At 38.1% G+C, this 6,826-nt stretch overlaps 1 pseudogene; it reads left to right on the top strand.

Moving 5' to 3' along the window:
- Positions 1-356: 356 nt before the first annotated feature.
- LOC131875775 (uncharacterized) lies at positions 357-6,601 on the top strand (annotated as a pseudogene).
- The last annotated feature ends 225 nt before the right edge of the window (positions 6,602-6,826 follow it).

Genomic DNA, 6,826 nt, shown 5'->3' with positions numbered 1-6,826 from the left:
GTGATGTGTTACTGTAGATGCAAAGAATACTACTCACTTCCTTTTTATAAATCAACCCCCATGGTTGAAGTAAGAAGATTGAATGAATGTTAAATCAAGAATTCTAATACTAATGTAAGTGAGAAAGAATTTATGAATAAGGCAAAGTGATGTAATTGAATATAGATGTTTGATTCTCTTAATTTGTGATTAACATGACCTAAGATGGTGTCCTTAGTAGATGTCCTAGAATTTAGAACTTAGAAGCTAGGGATTTAGCTTGATTGGTGAGAACTTCTAATGGTAAAACATGAGATCACGAGGTGCTATATCAGATTTTTTTTAAAAGCAACATTGCAAATCCGCTTTAAAAAATCACGGGGCGTACACTCAATTGTTCTGTGTTTTGAAACGGAATTCAAAGGCGTTTGGTGAAGGAGCTCACATAATGGATGAGTGTGAGGCCTATATTCATCCTGGAGTCCAGGTCATTCTCACCTGCGAAGGCAACGGAGAATACAAAGCCAGCATTAAATGTGATTTCTCATAGATTCCGTAAATAATCCACGCTCCTCTATTCATTTTTCATAAGAAAGATAAGTTGCCCAGCAAGTATTTGTTTGGCGCGCAATAGCATATCTTTCTGTGGTGGAAAATCTTGGCCGTAGAATGGCGTCCAGTCGTGCTGGTGCAGTGCTGGGGTTGATAGCCCTGATAGCAATGTTAATGGGCCAATCTAGTGAAGCACTGGTTTTCGCATTTTCTAATCACGCGCAAGGAACCACCGGCGGCAACAGATTCGACCAAGAAATTGGGCAAAGCGGAGCCTTTGAAATTATGGACTCTTCAACAAAATTTATCTGGAACACCTTCCACCATCAATCGGCTGCAGATAGGAAAAATATAGAGAGAGTTACTCTGATCGTAGAAAGCATAAACAACCCGGACATCGCTGCATATACGAGAGAAAACGAAATTCACCTGACTGCACATTATGTGGGCAAATTCCAAAGGGACGCAAAGGCACAGATTCGAGGAGTTTTGTACCACGGAATGACACACATGTGGCAGTGGAACGGGCAGGGAAAAGCCCCCGGTGGGCTTATTGAAGGTATTGCAGACTATATGCGCCTCAGTGCAGGGTTGGTTCCTGTAAGTTTAAAATGAGCAAAGAAAACATATAATAATGAACAGAAAACAATGGAAAGAATAATAAACACAACAAAGAACTCGAGACACAAGATTAACGTGGTTCACCACTAAGTGGCTACGTCCATCAGAAAGCAGGGAGAATTCTTATTAACCAATATCCAATTACACAGTACATCATGTATGGGCTGCACACATCCATTTATATAAACATATCAAATATGAAATGAAGAGTCTTTGGGGAAGACAAACAGCCATGTGACTGTTGGGTTTCATATAACTAGCAATCTCCCCCGTGAAGTCCAACTGGCACAACCTATAACATTCCCTGCATCTCTATTCCAAGGCTCCTACTACAACCAGCTCTTGAGAAGATTTTAATATCATCAAACTCTGTTTATGAACAGTGCGAATTAATCTTCTCCAAGTCAGATCAAAGTTAAAAACATATTCTCTAACTACTTCATCTGGTAAGCCATAATCAGGAACACTACTATCAACAGATGCATAATACACTCCTCCATCAAAATCTCTTGCTTTTGTGCTCCCCCGTAATAGAATATCTAGAAGATCACCATTATCATATTTTAATACCCAAATATAAAACTCTTGTATAGGTGTGAATAGCCTACAAACATCACTACCAATTCTCATGGTTGCCTCACTGCCCACATCTGGAACACACCGACTCTCATTCGACCCCACGACATCCAACATAAACAAACCAAATAAATCATTACTACTACCATCAAACTGGCCAAATTGGAACCTAGGTTCTCTCTTCAATTGACCAACACCAGATGCAATAATCTTATGCAATTGGGCTGCCACAAGATCTGATTTTGAGCTTCCAGCTATAGACCTTGCACCAATGGGCTTCATATCAAATGAATTTGTTGTATTTTGTGCAGAAACTTGTGCAATACCTGCAATTAATGCATTCCACTCCACCTCTATTTCTGCAATCTAGAGCAATAAATCATCACTCTTTTGTTCTTTTTGAAATTCATTTTCCTGAAAGACCTTATCCTTAGCCTTTCCAAATTCTTTTGGATCTTGCGCAGCCTTGAGCCAGAGGCTCTCTCCTGCCTCCGTAAGCTCTATAATCCCTACGCTCCTAGGATATTCAATCTCTAGGAACCTCGAGTCTTCTTGTGGATTCTTTCCACCAAAGAAAGGCTTTCCTATCAACAAGGCATACATTTTTGTGAGGAAAGAGTCCTCTGTTAGGAGCTTCCCATCACTTTCCTCTTGCCGAAATATGGTTTCTTTAGAAAAATCTCATTCTTTCTCAAAGTTATCTTTTCCAATATTCATGATGCAACACAAAACTATCAACTTCTGGTCCATACAAATGAGTTTGTCGGTGAGTAGGATATTCTCTTCCTTCAACCTCATAAATTTTTCTTTTTCATAATACTCCTGAGTCTTGGTCTCAACCTCCTCAACTTCATCCTCACTCACTTTAGCATCCTCCTCTTCAGCATCCTCTTCTTTAGTTGAATCAAGAAAATTTTCAAACAATGAATACTCCAAACCCTCTTCTTCTTCAACCAAAGTCTCTTCCTTTTTCCAGCCATCTGACCAATGAACATGACATTTTGTTTTAACTTTTGCTTGCACAATTTTACCCTCCACCGAGTCTAAATTTGCAAGAAAATTTTCGATGACTGAATCGGTGTCTTCATCTTTTGGCTGCCTTTTATCCTGTTCGAGAAACCAACAATTTCTTTTTACATGGCCACGCTTGCCACAATACTGGCAGCTGATTTCTCTAACTTCAAACTTTTGCAACTTCTCGAGAATTTTCAATCCTTTATCTATCGAGCTTTCCATCTCTGCTCAATCACTTCACCTAAGCTCTAATACCAATTGCTAGTTTAAAAACAAGCGGAGAAAACACACAATAATGAACAAAAACCAATAGAAAGAATAATAGACACAACAAAGAACTCAAGACACAAGATTAATGTGGTTCACCACTAAGTGGCTACGACCACCAGAAAGCAGAGAGAATTCTTATTAACCAGTATCTAGTTACATAGTACATCATGTATGGGCTACACACAACCATTTATATAAACATATCAAATATGAAATGAAGAGTCTCCTAAGGAAGACAAACAACTATGTGGTTGTTGGGCTTCATATATCCAATAGCTCCTTCCCACTGGTTTAAGCCAAGTAGTGGAGATAAATGGGACCAGGCTTATGATGTTACTGCCTACTTCTTGTAGTATTGTGATAGTACTAGATCTGGATTTGTTGTTGACATAAATGCTAAAATGGCTTTCGGATGGGACTTGGGCTTCTTCAATGACCTCACTAGTAAGTTTGTTTATCAGCTTTGGAGTGATTACAAGACCATATATGCTTCCCCCGCTTAAAGATCACTATTCTCTGCTCTTATGATCTACCTATTATACATAGCTATGTTAAATAAATGAATTGCAAATGGGAATTATAAATTCTTACCCACCTTAAACTAAAAGTTACGTCTAGAATGCAACCATGAGTGAGTTATATGAGCACTCATACTTTAAGAAATGTAAACCTTATTTGTTCTGATCCCCAGTTGGTGTTTGTGACTATGTGAAGAGATCTTTTTTGTTTCGTTGATATTTTGCCTTGTTGCTGCAAACTTGGTTTGTTTTGCTTCTATTCTATTGTATTCCTAGGGAATGACACACGTTTGGCAGTAGAATGGGCAGGGAAAAGCCCCCGGTGGGCTTATTGAAGGTATTGCAGACTATGTGTTCCTCAGTGTAGGGTTGGTTCCTGTTAGTTGAAAATGAGCAAAGAAAACATATAATAATGAACAGAAAACAATGGAAAGAATAATAGACACAACAAAGAACTTGAGACACAAGATTAACGTGGTTCACCACTAAGTGGCTACGTCCATCAGAAAGCAAGGAGAATTCTTATTAACCAATATCCAATTACACAGTACATCATGTATGGGCTGCACACATCCATTTATATAAACATATCAAATATGAAATGAAGATTCTTTGCGGAAGACAAACAACCATGTGACTGTTGGGTTTCATATAACTAGCAATCTCCCCCATGAAGTCCAACCGGCACAGCTTGTAACATTCCCTGCATCTCCATTCCAAGGCTCCTACTACAACTAGCTCTTGAGAAGATTTTAATATCATCAAACTCTGTTCATGAACAGTGCGAATTAATCTTCTCCAAGTCAGATCAAAGTTAAAAACATATTCTCTAACTACTTCATCTGGTAATCCATAATCAGGAACACTACTATCAACAGATGCATAATACACTCCTCCATCAAAGTCTCTTGCTTTTGTGCTCCCCCGTAATAGAATATCTAGAAGATCACCATTATCATATTTTAATACCCAAATATAAAACTCCTGTACAGGTGTGAATAGCCTACAAACATCACTCCCAATTCTCATGGTTGCCTCACTGCCCACATCTGGAACACACTGACTCTCATTCGACCCCACGACATCCAACATAAACAAATCAAATGAATCATTACTACTACCATCCAACTGGTCAGATTGGAACCCATGTTCTCTCTTTATTTGACCAACACTAGATGCAATAATCTTATGCAATTGGGCTGCCATGAGATCTAATTTTGAGCTTCCAGCTACAGACCTTGCACCAATGGGCTTCATATCAAATGAATTTGTTGTATTTATTGCAGAAACTTGTGCAGTACCTGCAATTAATGCATTCCACTCCGCCTCTATTTCTGCAATCTGGAGCAATAAATCATCACTCTTTTGTTCTTTTTGAAATTCATTTTCCTGAAAGACCTTATCCTTAGCCTTTCCGAAGTCTTCTGGATCTTGCGCAACCTTGAGCCAGAGGCTCTCTCCTAGCTCCGTGAGCTCTATAATCCCTATGCTCCGAGGATATTCAATTTCTAGGCACCCTAAATCCTCTTGTGGATTCTTTCCACCAAAGAAAGGCTTTCTTATCAACAAGGCATACATTTTTGTGAGGAAAGAGTTGTCTTTTAGGAGCTTCCCATCACTTTCCTCTTGCTGAAATACAGTCTCTTCAGAAAAATCCTATTCTTTCTCAAAGTAATCTTTTCCAATATTCATGATGCAACACAAAACTATCAACTTCTGGTCCATACAAATGAGTTTGCCGGTGAGTAGGATATTCTCTTCCTTCAACCTCATAAATTTTTTTTTTTCGTAATCCTCCTGAGTCTTGGTCTCAACCTCCTCAACTTCATCCTCACTCGCTTCAGCTTCCTCCTCTTCAGCATCCTCTTCTTTAGTTGAATCAAGAAAATCTTCAAACAACAAATACTTCAAACCCTCTTCTTCTTCAGCCGAATTCTCTTCCTTTTTCTAGCCATCCCACTAATGAACATGATGTTTTGTTTTAACTTTTGCTTGCACAATTTCACCCTCCACCAAGTCGAAGTTTGCAAGAAAATCTCCGATCACTGAATCGGTGTCTTCATCTTTTGGCTGCCTTTTAGCCTTCTCGAGAAACCAACAATTTCTTTTTAGATGGCCACGCTTGCCATAATACTAGCAACTGATTTCTCTAACTTCAAACTTTTGCATCTTCTCGAGAATTTTCAATCCTTTATCTATTGACCTTTCCATCTCTACTCAATCACTTCACCTAAGCTCTGATTCCAATTGCTAGTTTTAAAACGAGTGGAGAAAACACACAATAGTGAACAAAAACCAATAGATAGAATAATAGACACAACAAAGAACTCAAGACACAAGATTAACAAGGTTCACCACTAAGTGGCTACGACCACTAGAAAGCAAGGAGAATTCTTATTAACCAATATCCAATTACACAGTACATCATGTATGGGCTGCACACAACCATTGATATAAACATATCAAATATGAGATGAAGAGTCTTCTGAGGAAGACAAACAACCATGTGATTGTTGGGCTTCATATACCCAATAGCTCCTTCCCACTGGGTTAAGCCAGGTAGTGGAGATAAATGGGACCAGGGTTATGATGTTACTGCCTACTTCTTGTAGTATTGTGATAGTACTAGATCTGGATTTGTTGCTGACATAAAAGCTAAAATGGCTTCCAGATGGGACTTGGGCTTCTTCAATGACCTCATTGGTAAGTCTGTTCATCAACTTTGGAGTGATTACAAGGCCAAGTATGCTTCCCCCGCTTAAAGATCACTATTCGCTACTATTATGTTCTACCTATTATACATAGCTATGTTAAATAAATGAACTGCAAATGGGAATTATAAATTCGTACCCACCTTAAACTGAGAGTTACGTCTAGAATGCAACCATGAGTGAGTTATATGAGCACTCGTATTTTAAGAAATGTAAACCTTATTTGTTCTGATCCCCAGTTGGTGTTTGTGATTGGGAAGAGATCTTTTTTGTTTTGTTGTTATTTTGCCTTGTTGCTGCAAACTTGGTTTATTTTGCTGCTATTCTATTGTATTCCAAATGTTTGAACAATTATTATTATTACTGGTTGTGGATTCCAAATGTTTGAACAATTATTATTATTACTGGTTGTGGATTCTTTAGCTGTTCTTGCTGTTGTTTTAGTGGACAATTGATTTTGATATTGATGGCACCCTGTATTTATTTTCATTTTTCATTGTTTTCAATAAAAAGAAATATAATGGATGTTTTCGTAATAAATTTTGGCGAATTTATAAATTTATTGTATGTTGTTTTTAAGTAATG

Source organism: Cryptomeria japonica, chromosome 5, assembly GCF_030272615.1.
Source record: "Cryptomeria japonica chromosome 5, Sugi_1.0, whole genome shotgun sequence".
Lineage (NCBI taxonomy): Eukaryota > Viridiplantae > Streptophyta > Pinopsida > Cupressales > Cupressaceae > Cryptomeria > Cryptomeria japonica.
Note: the sequence above shows the minus strand (reverse complement) of the source record. Positions and strands in the feature narration are given on the sequence as shown.